This window comes from Ovis aries, chromosome 3 (assembly GCF_016772045.2).
Source record: "Ovis aries strain OAR_USU_Benz2616 breed Rambouillet chromosome 3, ARS-UI_Ramb_v3.0, whole genome shotgun sequence".
Lineage (NCBI taxonomy): Eukaryota > Metazoa > Chordata > Mammalia > Artiodactyla > Bovidae > Ovis > Ovis aries.
In genome coordinates, this window is record NC_056056.1 from 60790879 (window position 1) to 60808913 (window position 18035).

The 18035-nt window shown below is 45.3% G+C and overlaps 1 protein-coding gene across 5 annotated transcripts in view; it reads left to right on the top strand.

The window, feature by feature from the left end:
• The window catches only part of NCK2 (NCK adaptor protein 2), a 118753-nt gene that overhangs the window by 64378 nt on the left and 36340 nt on the right, over positions 1-18035 (top strand). For 4 of the 5 annotated variants that reach the window (XM_060412122.1, XM_042246089.2, XM_027966777.2 and 1 more), the window contains exon 2: positions 2587-2764. The gene's annotated coding sequence lies outside the window, so the exon portion shown is untranslated. Of the gene's footprint in view, positions 1-236; positions 396-2586; positions 2765-18035 lie in introns of all 5 variants that reach the window. The other variant, XM_060412121.1, reaches the window with a different exon arrangement.

An 18035-nucleotide genomic window follows, 5' to 3' on the forward strand; every position in this document is an offset into this window, starting at 1 on the left:
GCTTTCCTTGAAGAAAACACCACCCCTCCATCTCACACACTCAGATCTCAGATGACCAGGCCATCTTTGCTTTTGTTCAGCTGCGCCTGACTTTGCGACCCCATGGACTGCAGCACTGCGGGCTCCTCCAGTGTCTCCTGGAGTTGGCTCAAATTCATGTCCACTGAGTCAGTGATGCCATCCAATCATCTCATCCTCTGCTACCCCCTTCTCCTCCTGCCCTCTGTCTTTCCCAGGGAGGCTCTGGTTGGAACCCCGTCATTGGCTCAGATCCTGGGCATCCACCTGGATGGCCACAGCGAGTGTCAGAGGACAAGACTTCCAGACCCAGGCCGTGACGCTGGTGAACTGGGCGGGAAGATAAATTCTCTGGCACCAGGCTTGCTGCTGGTGTGGTAGGTTCAGCTTTGGAGGCTTGTGTTCCTCACTCCAAGCCTGCTAAGGAGAATTTCTGCCTCTCTGAGAACATTAAGTCCTGTGGCCAAGTGAATATTAGTATCTATCCCAGGAGGTCATTGGGAAGATTAAATCACACACACACATATTCATACACTTTGAGAGCACTGTGCACACTGAGGGCAACTCAGACAGCCCCCCAGACGCCCAAGGGCCTTGGCTTGAGCTCTGACTCCAGGCACATTCCCTTTTCAATGAAAACTTTAAAGCTACAACTTATGTCCAGAAGAACCCCTGAAAATACTAATACAGAGGTGGTGTTTGCAGACACTGCTGTGTTTAGCCAGTGGGTTTCTCCAGTAAGTGGCATGTGTCAGGCCCACAGTGAGAAATCAGAATCCTTGGTCAGGACTGGAGTCCAGATAGCAAAGCATCTGTTTTCTGTCTTGTTTCTGAAAACACTCAGCAAAGAGAAGGCTGCCATCCTGGTGCGCCTCTAAGATCTCGTCCAGGTCTCGTATCCCTGGTGTGTCTGGGCCAGGGAGAAGCCCAGCACCTTTGCCTTGGGTTAAATCATACATTAAAACAAAACAAAACACAAATCATTCAAGCCCTTAAAATAATGCCAGAGAATGCATAAGTGTAATTCATTTTTTAATCAACATTTATGAACTTACCTTATAACATTTTTATGAACACCTTCCCTGAATTATCCTTTTCTATTTGACTAAAATAGAACTCGACTCTTCTATGGGATGTTTAATAATGTTGTGAGTCATCATCATGGTTTGATGAATTAATAGATCTAGTACAAGTGAATGGTCAGGACAGATCCCTTCAGGGTTTGAAGCATAATTAAAGATGCCAGTGAACCCCCTTGGAGTCCACGGTGCCTCAGGGTCCCCTCAAAGGACAAATCAGGACTGAAAATAGGTACCCAGATGTGGGGGCCATGAGGCCAAGTCCCATGGCCAGGAGGGAGGGGGTTGCGGGTCCCCTCTGTCGGCCCCTCCTCTGTAATTTCAGGATGCTGTCTTCAGATTCCTGTAGCGATATTTTCTTTTTAAAAAAATTTATTGGAGTCTAGCTGATGTACAGGCATCCCACTCTAGTACTCTTGCCTGGAAAATCCCATGGACAGAGGAGCCTGCTGGGCTGCAGTACATGGGGTCACTAAGAGTCAGACACGACTGAGCAACTTCACTTTCACTTTTCACTTTCATGCATTGGGGAAGGAAATGGCAACCCACTCCAGTGTTCTTGCCTGGAGAATCCCAGGGACGGGGGAGCCTGGTGGGCTGCCGGCTGTGGGGTCACACAGAGTCGGACACGACTGAAGTGACTCAGCAGCAGCAGCAGCTAGTGTGCAATGTGTGTTAGTTTCCGATGTACAGCAAAGTGACTCAGTCATGCATACGACATATACATACAGTATAGCCTCTCTTTTTCAGATTCTTTCCCCATATATGTCATTAGAGTATTGAGTAGAGTTCCTTGTGCTATACAGTAGGTCCTTGTTAGCTATCTATTTTATATATAGTAGTGAGAGAGAGTGTGTGTGTATTCTTGCCGATAAGGACAAAGCTGTGGGTCTGGCGGGGCCTTTCTCAGTGAACGGTCCGCGCAGGAGATGAAATCTCTACGTGATATCCATGCTCTGCAATTCTTCTCCCTAATTAGGCTCCCAGACGGGCTTTTTGAATTTCCACTTGGCAGCTGCTCTTTTGTTTTTAGCAGGCTTGGAGGGCGTGGGCGGCTGTGTTGTAGGGAGGGGGCTGGAAGAGATCTGGGAGCTTGGGTCCCTCGGTTATCCCCCAGGGGGTCCACACCTACCCTCTGCCTCCACGTTGACCCAGGGTCTGGAAAGTAGAGCAGGGCAAAGAAGGTTTTGTTTGGGTCGAGGTCAGTAAATATAAAGCACATTTTTTCCTGGGGTCAATTAAAAATATTTGGAGAAGGAAATGGCAACCCACTCCAGTATTCTTGCCTGAGAAATCCCATGGACAGAGGAGCCTAGCAGGCTACAGTCCATGGGGTCGCAAGGAGTTGGGCACAACTGAGTGACTGAACGACAACAACAAGTGAAAGGATTGGTTTCAGGCAAACAAAAAATCAGTTATTTCTCAAGCAGTAACTTAAAATCCAACAAGCTAGCTGCCCTGGTAAACCGTGTTTTCTGTCTCTTTTCAGATTTCCTGCGTTCCTTTCCTTCGAGCAACTTCCTGGATCGCCACTCTCTGCTGAGATTTGAATTAGATAGAATTTGGAGAACTCCAGCAGCCTGGTGACTTCAGGTGCAGTCAGCTGAGGAACTCACCCTTTGAGGAGCTCTCTGTTGTGTGTCACCTCTTGTAACTGGGTGCTGAAGGTGAGTGTGGCTTTCCACCTGAGACAGGCAGGAGGAGTGACTGATTTCGCCTTAGATGCCCATGTTGTGCCGGCAGTACGCTTTACGTTAATAAAACGGCAATAAATGTAGCTCTGATTTGTTGAGCCTTGTCAAATGTAAGTTGCCAAGGGATGTGGTTCAGAAATTAGACTCACTGTTCCTGCTTTGGTGCATGTTAGCAGCAGGTAAGCTGGGAGGCAGGACCGTGGGTGCCTCCAACCTGTGAGATGCCCTGTGCCTGAGCTCCTGGCTGGACAGGTAGTCTTGTGTCCGTAGGAGATGGGCCTTCTCTGTGTCATGTGGGATGGGTGTCTGGAATATGTAGGAGCTGTCTTCAGGGTGAGCTCCATCTCGTGAGGCTTCATCTTAGCTTGGATGCTGGGAAGATAAGGTTGCATCAGAACATCAAATGGATAAGGATTCCGAAGGAGGGTTTATATGTTCCTATGAGAAATCTTCTCCTGTGTTAAAATTATATTTGTGACACAGCATATGGCTTGAGATTCAGGGCTCCTGGAATGACAGGCACTGGACAAAAGAATGTCTCTACAATAGGCATTTCTCAGCCCTAACATGATTTTGGACCATTTGATTTAGATGATACAAGATGCTGGCTGGCAGTCAGTTCCTCTGGGGTCCTGGCTCTGACTGCGCAATAAAGTGCTCTATGAGAAGGTCCAGTTCACCTTCACAGTGTTGTCTCCTAAGTGGAGGTTTGTTGTTCACTCAGTCAGTCGTGTCCAGCTGTTTGCAACCCCGTAGACTGCAGCACACCAGGCTCCCCTGTCTTTTCACCATCTCCCGGAATTTGCTTAAACTCATGTCCATTGAGTTGGTGATACCATCCAACATCTCATCCTTTGTCACCCTCTTCTTTTGCCTTCCATCTTTCCCAGCATCAGAGTCTTTTCCAGTGAGTTAGCTTTTCTCATCAGGCCAAAATATTGGGAGTTTAAACTTCAGCATCAGTCCTTCCAGTGAATATTCAGAATTGATTTTCTTTAGGCTTGACTGGGCTTCCCTGGTGGCTTAGATGGTAAAGAATCTGCCTGCAATGCAGGAGACCTGGGTTCAGTCCTTGGGTTGGGAAGATCCCCTGGAGGAGGGCACGGCAACCCATTCCAGTTGAACATAACTGAAGTGAATAAGCACAGAACAGGACTGACTGCTTTGATTCTCCTTGCTGTCCAAGGGGCTCTCAAGAGTCTTCTCCAGCACCACAATTTGAAAGCATCAGTTCTGCAGTGCTCAGCCTTCCCTGTGGTCCAGTGCTCACATCTCTACATGACTACTGGGAAAACCATAGCTTTGACAGTACAGACCTTTGTCAGCAAACTGATGTCTCTGCTTTTTAACACACTGTCTAGGTTTGTGGAGGAATAACACCCAATTTATGAGCTTTCCTTTCAAGTCTTATTTTGCTTCTATTATTCACAAATTCGTTTATACTATTCTTTTTTTTAAAAAAATTTGTTTTACATTAGAGAATATAATTGATTTGCAATGTTGTGTTTCAGGTGTACAGCAAAGTGATTCAGTCTTATATAAATACACACATACACTTTTTCAAATTCTTTTCCTTTTTAGGTTATTACAGAATATTGAGTAAAGTTCCCTGTGCTATACAGTAGGTCCTTGTTAATAATCTATTTTTATATTAAGTAGTGTATTCATGTCAACCCCAAACTCCTAACGTATTTCTCCCCCTGACCTTTCCTCTTTGGTAATCATAAATTTGGCTTTAAACTATTCTTGAACCCGTGACTTTAGATGACAAAATCTCTTGGTTTGAGTGTTTTTTATATTTCTTCAGTTCAGTTCAGTTGCTCATCGTGTCCGGCTCTGCAACCCCATGAATTGCAGCACGCCAGGCCTCCCTGTCCATCACCAACTCCCGGAGTTCACTCAGACTCACGTCCATCGAGTCACTGATGCCATCCAGCCATCTCATCCTCTGTCGTCCCCTTCTTCTCCTGCCCCCAGTCCCTCCCAGCATCAAAGTCTTTTCCAATGAGTCAATTCTTCGCATGAGGCGTCCAAAGTATTGGCGTTTCAGCTTTAGCATCATTCCTTCCAAAGAAATCCCAGGGTTGATCTCCTTCAGAATGGAATGGTTGGCTCTCTTTGCAGTCCAAGGGACTCTCAAGAGTCTTCTCCAACACCTCAGTTATATTTCTTGCTTTAATATAAATTAGAATTTTCTTTCATTTGGTCTAAAACTGCTATTTGTAAATCAGGTTTTTCTCCTCAACCCCCTTTTTGTTTTTGAACCACCTGGATTTCAGTTATGTTCCCCTTTGATGTGTGGCCAGCAGAAGGGCATGGAGTCAATATGTCGTGTTTCTTAGAGTAAGAAGTTGAATTCTGCTTTACTATTTCCTTGGAGCGAGTGACTCTCCCACCTGTTTGGGGAAGAGGCAGGACATCCATTGTGATTTCCAGGTCAGGTCCTGATTTGGAATTGAGAACCTGGAGCTCATCTCAGCAGCTGATCCAAGCCCTCCTCCTTTCTGTGTCCCCTTAAGTGACCCCGAGATTCCCCTTTCCCCACAAGATGTTGCTGGCTGTCTCTGGCTTTACATCCTCCTGGGCAGTGAACAGTCCCTCCCAGGTTTCTCTTCCAGACGTTATGTGAGTGGATGTCACTGGGTGTTTCATGTCCAATCCTGGGAGATTTCCTTTTCATAAAAAAATCTTAGCTATGACCGCTCAAGTTTTTAAATAGTCGTTGAAGGGAAACCTCTTAAAACTTGTTCATTTGTAAGTATAGTCATATCAATCGGTTAGTTAGATTTCATGCGAATATAAGCTGGAAATTAGTGTAAATCCTTGAATCTGGTCAACAGAATTCATTAGTGATTCATCAGTAATGGAGTCTTGACATGACTTCTTTAAAAGCTTGGTCATAGGTGACATTAGCAGACTCTAAGTGACCGTCAGGATCCTCTTCCACAAGGTCATAAGTCAGGGGGAAATCACAGGCTTAACTGAGGAAGTGTTGATGTGTTCTGCATAAGTGCCCAGCGAGAGTCTGTTATCATCACGCAAACAAGAGGTGATGCCCGGTGGACAGTTATATGCAGATTATCATGGAAAGATACTTACAAAAACATTTGTATGCATGTAATTTTAAATAGACTTTTAAGTTTATGACAGACACAGCAAAACTATGATTTTCTTATTAAAAATTGCTTTTGTGGTTTTGAAAACTGTCCAGTGGGAAAATCAGTAGATCTGTCCTTTCACGTAATAAATATTGACTGTGAGCACAGCTGGATTCTAGGCTACTGTTCCCTGCTGTGACTGTTTTAGGCAGCTACAAAAATAGATGGAATACAGTTGTTCCAGGGTCTTTTTCTCGTGGCCTTGTGGGATGGGGTGTGACCTTGACAGCTCTGCTTTCTGGATGACCGCTATGTCAGGTTCTTAGAACAAGTCTCGAGTGCCCAAGGCTTGTGAATTTTACAGAAGGGGACTTGGAACAGGGGCATCATGGGTCTTAAGGCACAGGACTGCTGCTGCTGCTGATTAGTTGCTAAGTCATGCTGGACTCTTTGCAACCCCATGGACTGTAGCCTGCCAGGCTCCTTTGTCCATGGGCTTCTCCAGGCAAGAATATTGGAGTGGGTTGCCATTTCCTACTCCTGGGGGTCTTCTGACTCAAGGATCAAGCCCACTTACATGGCAGGCAAATTCTTTACCCTTGAGCCACCTGGGAAGCCCATGGTAATCAGTCTGCACATCATTTAAGCAGTAACAGGTGGGGACTGGCATATGCTATTGGGTCAGTGGTCTTTGATGTGCCAACGGGAAAGGTGACGGTTTGGTCAGCCTGTCACTTGCCTTGTCCTAGAGAGAAAGAAAACAGTGCCAGCCTGGTAAGGTGCTAAGTGAGGAGTCAGCCTTGGAAACATTTCCACATTACTGGGCACCCCAGTTTGGTCTCAGCTAGCCTTCCCTGGGGCTGGACTGAAGGGAGCAGTCTTGAGGAGGGAAGTCAGCTGCATCTCTGGGTGACCTGAGGACGCCCCCGAGTCCCCTGTATCCAGGGCCTGTAGTCCCTGCGCTGTATTCTTTTCCCTTGGACCATCTCTCCCATTTTGAAATTAAGGAGCCAGGTCCTGAGAACTCCCTGGCCTTGACTTTGCCTGATTTGAGGGGAGTGGAGATCATGGGAGGAGTGTGGAGACAAACCCCTTCCATTTCCACTGGAGTGAACGTAACAATGTAGAGTCTGCCCTTAATTATTCCCTGGATAACTCAGCATTGACAGTGACTCACTGTTGTTGGAGGCTGGCTGGTGTTTCCTGGAGATGGAGGGTGTCAGTAGTTCGTATGCTGTGCTGAAGATTGTTTGAAAATCTACTTGAGGACTTTTTCAGGAGAGCAGTCTAATGGGTGGAAGGACGTGGGTGTTTTGCGGGAAAACGGTGTGTAGATGACAAGACGTATGGGTACAGAAAGGTAATCCAGACTGGATTTCATGCTGTGGCAGTTGCTGATGTGAATACCCGAGGTGTAAATGTTAGCATAGGCATCATTGTACTGACCTTTTCTGTTATCCTTTTAGTCTTTATTTCATTTATTTTTTCTCTGATTACTATCCTTCCTTCTACTAACTGTGGGCTTCACTTGGTCTTCTTTTTCTGGTTCCTTGAGGTGTAAAGTTTTCTTTATTTGGATCTTGGTTCTTTTTAATGTGGGTTTTTATTACTCTGAACTTCCCTGCTAGAACTTCTTTTAATGCATCCCATTAGTTTTGGTCTATTGTGTTTCCATTTTAATTTGTCTCAAGATTTTTTTTTTTATTGAAATAGACTGGATTTACAATGTTATATTATTTTCACAGGTACAACATCGTGATCAATGTTTTTTATACATTGGAAAGTGAAAGCAAAAGTCGCTCAGTCAGTCCAACTCTTTGCAACCCCCATGGGCTATACAGTCCATGGAATTCTCCAGGCCAGAATATTGGAGTGGGTAGCCGTTCCCTTCTTCAGGGGAATCTTCCCAATCCAGGGATGGAACCCAGGTCTCCTGCATTGCAGGCAGATTCTTTACCAGCTGAGCCCCAAGGGAAGCCCAAGAATGCTAGAGTAGGTAGCCTATCCCTTCTACAGCAGATCTTCCCAACCCAGGAATCAAACCAGGGTCCCCTGCATTGCAGGCAAATTGTTTACCAACTGAGCTATCAGGGGAGCCCTTTATACATTGTACTCCATTTAAAATCATTACAAAATTATGGCTATATTTTCTTGTGCTATAAAATACATCCTTGTTGCTTATTCATGGTAGTTTGTGTCTCTTAATGTCTCATATATTTTTTTATTTCTTCTTTGACCCATTGGTTGTTCAGTAACATGCTATTTAATTTTCTCTTTTGTTGTTGTTGTTATTTTATTATTATTATTATTATTTTTTTTTTTTTACTTTACAATATTGTATTGGTTTTGCCATACATCAATATGAATCTGCCACAGGTGTTCCCAATCCTGAACCCCTCTCCCACCTCCCTCCCCATACCATCCCCTGGGTCATCCCAGTGCACCAACCCCAAACATCCTGTATCCTGCATCGGCCTAGACTGGCAATTCGTTTCTTATATGATATTATACATGTTTCAATGCCATTCTCCCAAATCATCCCACCTTCTCCCTCTCCCACAGAGTCCAGAAGACTGTTCTATACGTCTGTGTCTCTTTTGCTGTCTAGCATACAGGGTTATCATTACCATCTTTCTAAATTCCATATATGGGAATACCAGACCACCTGACCTGCCTCTTGAGAAATCTGTATGCAAGTCAAGAAGCAGCAGTTAGAACTGGATATGGAACAACAGACTGGTTCCAAATAGGAAAAGGAGTATGTCAAAGCTGTATATTGTTACCCTGCTTATTTAACTTCTATGCAGAGTACATCATGAGAAACACTGGACTGGAAGAAACACAAGCTGGAATCAAGATTGCCGGGAGAAATATCAATAACCTCAGATATGCAGATGACACCAGATGACACCACCCTTATGACAGAAAGTGAAGAGGAACTAGAAAGCCTCTTGATGAAAGTGAAAGAGGAGAGTGAAAAAGTTGGCTTAAAGCTCAACATTCAGAAAACGAAGATCATAGCATCTGGTCCCATCACTTCATGGGAAATAGATGGAGAAACAGTGGAAACAGTGTCAGACTTCATTTTTTGGGGGCTCCAAAATCACTGTGGATGGTGATTGCAGCCATGAAATTAAAAGACGCTTACTCCTTGGAAGAAAAGTTATGACCAACCTAGATAGCATATTCAAAAGCAGAGAGATTACTTTGCCGACTAAGGTCCGTCTAGTCAAGGCTATGGTTTTTCCAGTGGTCATGTATGGATGTGAGAGTTGGACTCTGAAGGAGGCTGAGCACCGAAGAATTGATGCTTTTGAACTGTGGTGTTGGAGAATACTCTTGAGAGTCCCTTGGACTGCAAGGAGCCCCAACCAGTCCATTCTGAAGGAGATCAACCCTGGGATTTCTTTGGAAGGAATGATGCTGAAGCTGAAACTCCAGTACTTTGGCCATCTCATGCGAAGAGTTGACTCATAGGAAAAGACTCTGATGCTGGGAGGGATTGGGGGCAGGAGGAGAAGGGGATGACAGAGGATGAGATGGCTGGATGGCATCACGGACTCGATGGGCATGAGTCTGAGTGCACTCCGGGAGTTGGTGATAGACAGGGAGACCTGGCGTGCTGTGATTCATGGAGTTGCAAAGAGTCGGACATGACTGAGCGACTGAACTGACTGATACTGTATTGGTGTTTTTCTTTCTGGCTTACTTCACTCTGTATAATCAGCTCCAGTTTCATCCACCTCATTAGAACTGATTCAAATGTATTTTTTTAATGGCTGAGTAATACTCCATTGTGCATATGTACCACAGCTTTCTTATCCATTCATCTGCTGATGGACATCTAGGTTGCTTCCATGTCCTGGCTATTATAAACAGTGCTGCGATGAACATTGGGGTACATGTGTCTCTTTCAGTTCTGGTTTCCTTGGTGTGTATGCCCAGCAGTGGGATTGCTGGGTCATAAGGCAGTTCTGTTTCCAGTTTTTTAAGGAATCTCCACACTGTTCTCCATAGTAGCTGTACTAGTTTGCATTCCCACCAACAGTGTAAGAAGGTTCCCTTTTCTCCACACCCTCTCCTTGAACTTTCCAATTTTCTTCTTTTAACTGATTATTGTGATGGGAAGAGATGTAATTTCATTTTTAATTTTATTAATACTTGTTTCTGGCCTAACATATGATACTGTGTATCCTGGAGAATGTTCCATGTGTGCTTCATAAAAATATGTATTCTGCCTGCCCCTGTTGGATGAAATGCTTTGTCAATGTCAAGTCCATCTGGTCTAGTGTGTAGTTTAAGTACAAATTTTCTTACTGATTTTCTGTCCGGATGATCTATCCATTGTTGAAAGTGGTATATTGAAGTGCCCTACTATTACTATATTGTTGTCTATTTCTCCAATATTTGCTTGAAATATTTGTTGTTGTTCAGTCACTAAGTCATGTCCAACTCTTTGTGACCCCACGGACTGTAGCACTCCAAGCTTCTCTGTCCTTCACTATCTCCCAGAGTCTGCTCAAATTCATGTCCATTGAGTCAGTGATACCATCTCATTCTCTGTTGCCTCCTTCTCCTGTTGCCCTCAATCTTTCCCAGCATCAGAGTCTTTTGCAATGAGTCGACTCTTGGAAATAGGGGCTGAAGTATTGGAGCTTCAGCTTCAGCATCAGTCCTTTCAGTGAATATTCAAGGTTGGTTTCCTTTAGGACTGACTGGTTTGATCTCCTTGCAGTCCAAGGGACTCTCAAGAATCTTCTCTAGCACCACAATTTGAAAGCATCAGGGGTTACTCAGTGTCTAGGGTTGGCTGTAGCCTTTGATGTTCTAGTAGATGTACTGGCTAGAGCTGCAGTAATTGGTTTAAATAATTGCCCAGTAAGTACTGAATGTTGCTTAAAAAAAAATGATTGTAGTATTGATTCTACCACAGTTAACCTACTTGTGAATCAGTGGAGGCAGATGTAAGGTACCAGGCAGTTACCAGGGGCTTGACTCAGGCTTGGCCCCTCCAGGCCACTATCTGTGGCTGAAATACAGGTCTTATTACCCCCTATTGCATAGGCAGAGACACTGAGAAAAGATGGTTCCCAGGGTCTCAGAGTGGAACTCACACAGCAGTGTTCTGCCCTGCCCGTGGTCCACTGCTTCCAAGCTGGTATTCCTTCTGCTTCCTTCCACATCCCACAGAAGTGTCATGGCGGAGACTGGTATCTGAGTGCCTTCTTAAACCAGGGACCCCTCACTACTCTGAGAGATGAAACAACTTGGCCACAACCCAGTGCTCATAGGACAAAGTGGGCTGCGCACCCATGTCTTTCTGACCCAAAGCCTTTCATTCTTGCTCGACAGTGAATTTTATTTATTTTCCCTTGCAAAATCTCCAGCAACAAAGGTTGATTTGGAAACCAGTCCCTTTGGAATCTCAAGCAATGCATGAAGGAAGCCTTTGGAAGGGGTTGAGGGTGGGAGCCAAGACCTGAACCCCGCAGAGGCTTCGTTCCTCCCGAGACCCCAGGGCCAGCTCAGTATCAGACCTGCACTTGTGTCCATCTCAGCTGTCACTGTGTGTTTGTGGCTCCCAGTTGACCATCTGACCTCTGAGAGAAGTCATTTGTGGAGGCAGAGGGACCTCCTACCCTTCCTATGTGTGTGATCATCCCATGTGTCCCCTGTGTTTTCCATAGTACCTGTGTCAAGAGCAAAGCCACAGAAAATCAAGATTGATCATTTCTTTGTGCAACCATGAAATCATCCTTTTCTGCTGGTTGAGGCAATGGTCAAAGCTTAGGCAAGCATTTCCCTTTTCTGTCACAGCCAGCATGCCCCATCAGTGTGACTTGTTCGAAGGCTGGACACAGATTGTTGCTGTTCAGTCTCTAAATCATATCTGACTCTTTGCAGCTTCATGGACTGCATCTTGCCAGGCTTCTCTGTCTTCCACCGTCTCCCGGAGTTTGCTCAGACTCACATCCGTTGAGTCAGTGATGCCATCCAACCATCTCTTCCTCTGCTGTCCCCTTCTCCTCCTGCCCTCCATCTTTCTCACCATCAGGGTCATTTCCAGTGAGTCAGCTCTTCACATCAAAGGTGGCCAAATTAAAAACACAAAAAGCAAACCATTGCCTCTGCCACCCCCATTCTTTTCCTTAGGAAAGATTATAGAAATGAATTCATAGCTTTGCAGTCATGTCTTCACTATTCTCTGAATTGTACCTTATAGTTTGCAAATGAATTTTCATATAAATTCTAAGATCAGGTGATGTGGCTCTCTCCTCCCATTTTATAAAAGGTGGAGAAGAGCCTGAAGAGTTCACTTTATTTGCCAGGATAGCCCAGCAGATGGTGACGCCTGACTCAGGGCTGCATGGGGGCTATGGGGGTGCTGACCACCCACACGCTGTCTTGGTCTCAGTGTCCCTGGACCATGTGTGTACAATTCTAAGAAACAGGCCGCTCCAGCCACTTGGAGCTTTAAATAGAGCGCTGCTGCACTTGAGGTTCCAAAATTAGGAGAGGTGAAGAGTTTTTCTTGGCATCCTTCCTCCAGAAAAGCAAAAACATATTCGTCCTGTGTCTGTGTGTGTTGCCAGGTAGTGGTGTTAGCTTTTCAAAAGCAAACTAGACCTCGAATGGGTAAATCTTTTGGAGGTCATGGATGTGTTTATTACCTTGTTTTGGGGATCAAGGGTGTATGCATATGTCCAAGCTCATCCATCTATACATATTCAATACGTGTCACTTCTAAGTGAACGTCAGTAAAGCTGAGAAATGCTGAACTGCATGGCAGGATGAGAATTCCTGTATGGACCACCTGCAGTGTGTGCCAGTTTGGAGTTGTTTTTTTCCGCCCCCCTACACTTATTCTGAAGTGTAGAAAACTGCAATGGGCAGCCTGGTGGTCCAGGAACACAGTTGGAGGGTCACTGGTGGCTCTGGGGGTCCTACCTTCTCCTGTTGCTGACTTGTCTCAGTGCAGAGTGGAAAGGCACCTTGAGTTTTAGGTTTCTGCTGATCAGAATCAACTTTGCTGTTGGCTGTTATGGAAACTGTTTGGTTCCAAGATGTTGAGATGGTTATAAAATCATATTGAGTGGTATGGTATGAATCGAGTAACTGGTATGAAAGGTATGAATAAAGGGTATGAGTAACTGAAACCATGAAAGATCAGTTTAAGGGGAGCGGTTTTTGGTGTTGTGTTAACGAGCAACACAGTAGCAGAAGCAATTTTGAATGGAGGCCAGTAGCCCTCAGTCCTTGCTGATGGGGGTGACCGTGTCTACTGCTGGTCCCCAACTGGGGGCCAACTCTGCATCTCACTGTGAAATGACATCTGCCTTCTGAGCCTCTCGGAGTCGACTTTGACAGTCACATTGACACGTGAATTGATGGAGTTGGTGGAGGCTCTCTGGCCTGCCCTGACTCTCCCACCTGTGTGCAGACCTCCCCAGGCACAAGTGAGCAGGCCATGGTCAGGGGCAGCCCAGGGCAGCCCCCAGCTCACCTGGGGAAGTGGAATGCTTCATCCACAGGGGGCGTTTCTGTAGAATGCTGCTTTCTTTCTGGCACCCCCCTACACCCCCAACCCCGCCGTTCAGGACTCGGGAAATGAGTGGGAAATGCAGGGAATCTGAGGACCGGCCTCCTCTGGCCCCCAGTCAGCCTCGCTTTGGTTGGAGGGATTGGGCACGAAGAGCTTGTGCTCTTAACCTGAGTTCTTACGGTAGATTTTGTGATGTGTACAGAGACAACAGCTTGCCAACAAAGGTCTAGATAGTCAAAGCTAATGGTTTTTCCAGGGGTCGTGTACAGATGTGAGGGTTGGGCCATAGAGAAAGCTGAGTGCTGAAGAACTGACACTTTCGAACTGTGCTTCTGGAGAAGACTCTTGAGAGTCCCTTGGTCAGCAAGGAGATCAAACCAGTCAATCCTACAGGAAATCAACCCTGAATATTCATTGGAAGGACTGATGCTAAACTCTAATACTTTGGTCACCTGACAGGAGGAGCTGACTCATTGGAAAAGACCCTGATGCTGGCAAAGATGGGGGCAGGAGGAGAAGGGGACAACAGAGGATGAGATGGTTGGATGGCATCACCAACTCAATGGACATAAGTGACTGTCGTGTCTGACTCTTTGCGACCCCATGGACTTAATTACTAAACAATAACAGCAACAAGCAACTCAGTGTCAAAAATACATATAACCCAAGAAAAACAGGGACCAAAGATCAAAATGGATATTTGGCACCCACCCCTAGGTGTGGTGGGCTTCTCTGGTGGCTCAGACAGTAAGGAATGGTCTGCCATTGCAGGAGACTCGGGTTCAGTCCCTGGGTCGGGAAGATCCCCTGGAGAAGGGAATGACTACCTACTCCAGTTTTCTTGCCTGGAAAATGCTATGGACAGAGGAGCCTGGCTAGCTTCAGCCCATGGGGTTGCAAAGAGACAGACACGACAGCGACTGACACTTGCACTTTTTCAAAGCCCCTCTTTAACTGTCAGAAGCAGGGTTGCTCTGGACCGAGCACAATTTCTGTGCTGTGGATGAGGCGTGGAGATGCCTGCTGGTACTGTGTCAGCATCCAGCTTTCCATCCAACCCCACATCATCTTCCCAGGCAGAACTGCCTTCCTCCTGTCCTGGCACAATAGGAGAATCTCCACTGCCTCCCAGCCTCCCTGAGGCTCACGTCATCGACCTGGCCCATTTCTGTCCATCTAGTGTTAAAAGGCATCCCCCTGTGGTCTTGGATCATGGATGCAGTGAGCTTTTCTGAGTTGATTCATCATCTGTGCTGTGTCCTTCTGGACAATGAATGACTTTGTCTCCACTTGCTTTCAATTGAGTTGTTGTTCTGTTGCTTCTTGAACTGCAGGACTCTTTATATATTCTGGGAACCGGTCCTTTGTCATTATATGTACTGGTTTCTTTACAGGTATCCTATTTTTTTAAATATTTTTTTGATGTGGACCATTCTTTGAGGTCTTTATTGAATTTGCTGCAGTATTGCTTCTGTTTTATGTTTTGGTTTTTTAGCCTCAGAAGCATGTGGGAATCATAGTTCCCCAACAAGGGATCAAACCTGTACCCCTTGCATTAGAAAGTGAAGTCTTAACCACTGGACCATCAAGGAAGTCCCAATTTCATCATATTTTTTCTATTTCTTTATTTTTAATTGGAAGATAATTGCTTTACAACATTGTCTTGCTTTCTGCCACACATCAGTGTGAGTCAGCCATAGGAATGCATTTATTCCCTCCCTCTTGAGCCTCTGTGTCCACCTCCATCCCCATCCCAGCCCTATAGATTGTCACTGGGTGGAGCTCCCTGTGCCACACAACACATTCCCCCTGGCGTCTGTTTTATGTGTGGTGGTGTATACGTTTCCATGCTACTCTTTCCGTTGGTCCCACCCTCTCCCTCCCCCACTGTGTCCACAAGTCTGTTCTCTGTCTGTGTCTCCCTTGCTGCCCTGCAAATAGGCTCATCAGTGCCATCTTTCTAGAGTCCATATACATGGGTTAATATACGATTTTTTAATCTTTCTGACTTATTTCACTCTGTATAATAGGCTCTCAGTTCGTCTACTTCATTAAAATTGACTCAAATGCGCTCCTTTTTATAGCTAATATTTCATTGTATATATGCATGCCACTATTTCTTTATCCATTCATCTGTTGATGGACATCAGGTTGCTTCCTTGTCCTAGCTATTGTAAACAGTGTTTCAGTGAACACTGAGGTACATGTGTCTTTTTCAATTATGGTTTCCTCAGGGTATGTGCCCCGTAGTGGGATTGCTGGGTCATATAGTAGTTTTATTCCTAGGTTTTTTTAAGGAATCTCCTCCAATCTACATCCATAGTGGCTGTATCAATTTATATTCCAACCAACAGTGCAAGAGGGTTCCCTTTTCTCCACACCCTCTCCAGAGTTTATTTGTAGATCTTTTTGATGATGGCCATTCTGACCGGAACAAAGTGATAACCTCATTGTAGTTCTGATTTGCTTTTCTCTAATAATGAATGATGTTGAGCATCTTTTCAAGTGTTCATTAGCCATCTGTAGGTCTTCTTTGGAGAAATGTCTATTTAGATCATCTGCCCACTTTTTGATTGGGTTGTTTGTTTTTTCTGGTATTGAGCTGCATGAGCTGCTTATATATTTTGGAGACTAATTCTTTGTCAGTTGTCTCATTTGCTATCATTTTCTCCCATTCTGAGGGTAGCCTTTTCACCTTGTTTATAGTTTCTTTTGCTGTGCAAAAGCTTTGAAGTTTAATTAGGTCCCGTTTGTTTATTTTTGTTATAATTTCCATTACTCTAGGAGGATCTTGCTGTGATTTATGTTCTATATTTTCCTCTAAGAGTCTTATAGTTTCTGGCCTTACATTTAGGTCTTTAATCCATTTTGAGTTTCTCTTTGTGTATGGTGTCAGGAAGTATTCTAATTTCATTCTTTTATACGTAGCTGTCCAGTTTTCTCAGAGAAGGCAATGGCACCCCACTCCAGTACTCTTGCCTGGAAAATCCCATGGACAGAGGAGCCTGGTGGGCTGTAGTCCATGGGGTCGCTAAGAGTTGGACACGGCTGAGTGACTTCACTTTCACTTTTTACTCCCATGCACTGGGGAAGGAAATGGCAACCCACTTCAGTGTTCTTGCTTGGAGAACCCCAGGGATGGGGGAGCCTGGTGGGCTGCCGTCTGTGGGGTCACACAGAGTCGGACACGACTGAAGCGACTTAGCAACAGCAGTCCAGTTTTCCCAGCACCACTTATTGAAGAGGCTATCTTTGCCCCATTGTACATTCTTGCCTCCTTTGCCAAAGATAAGGTGGTATCCATAGATGTGTGGGTTTATCCCTGGGCTATCTATCTTCTTCCGTTGGTCTGTATTTCTGTTTTTGTGCCAGTACCATATAGTCTGAATCAGGAAGGTTGATTCCTCCAGCTCCATTCTTCTTTCTCAAGATTGCTTTGGCTGTTCAGGATCTTTTGCGTTTCCATACAAATTGCCAGTTTCATCATATTTTGATCTGGGAGGATTCAATTCAGTTCAGTTTAGTCGCTCAGTCGTGTCTGACTCTGCAACCCCATGAATCACAGCATGCCAGGCCTCTCTGTCCATCACCAACTCCCAGAGTTCACTCAGACTCACGTCCATCAAGTCAGTGATGCCATCCTGCCATCTCATCCTCTGTCGTCCCCTTCTCCTCCTGCCCTCAATCCCTCCCGGCATCAGAGTCTCTTCCAGTGAGTCAACTCTTCACATGAGGTGGCCAAAGTACTGGAGTTTCAGCTTTAGCATCATTCCTTCCAAAGAAATCCCAGGGCTGATCTCCTTCAGAATGTATTGGTTGGGTCTCCTTGCAGTCCAAGGGACTCTCAAGAGTCTTCTCCAACACCACAGTTCAAAAGCATCAATTCTTCAGCGCTCAGCTTTCTTCACAGTCCACCTCTCACATCCATGCATGACCATAGGAGAAACCATAGCCTTGACTAGTCGGACCCTTGTTGGCAAAATAATGTCTCTGCTTTTCAATATGCTATCTAGATTGGTCATAACTTTTCTTCCAAGGAGTAAGTGAAGTGAAGTGAAGTTGCTTAGTCGTGTCCGACTCTTTACGACCCCATGGACTGTAGCCTACCAGGCTCCTCTGTCCATGGGATTTTCCAGGCAATAGTCCTGGAGTGGATTGCCATTTCCTTCTCCAGGGGATCTTCCCGACACAGGGATCGAACCCGGGTCTCCCACATTGTAGAGACGCTTCACCGTCTGAGCCACCAGGGAAGTCCAAGGAGTAAAGCGTCTTTTAATTTTATGGCTGCAGTCACCATCTGCAGTGATTTTGGAGCCCCCAAAAATAATGTCTGACACTGTTTCCACTGTTTCCCCATTGATTTCCCATGAAGTGATGGGACCAGATGCCATGATCTTCATTTTCTGAATGTTGAGCTTTAAGCCAACTTTTTCACTCTCCACTTTCACTTTCATTGAGAGGCTTTTTAGTTCTTCTTCACTTTCTGCCATAATGGTGGTGTCATCTGCATATCTGAGGTTATTGATATTTCTCCCGGCAATCTTGATTCCAGCTTGTGCTTCTTCCAGCCCAGCGTTTCTCATGATGTACTCCAGCAAAATGC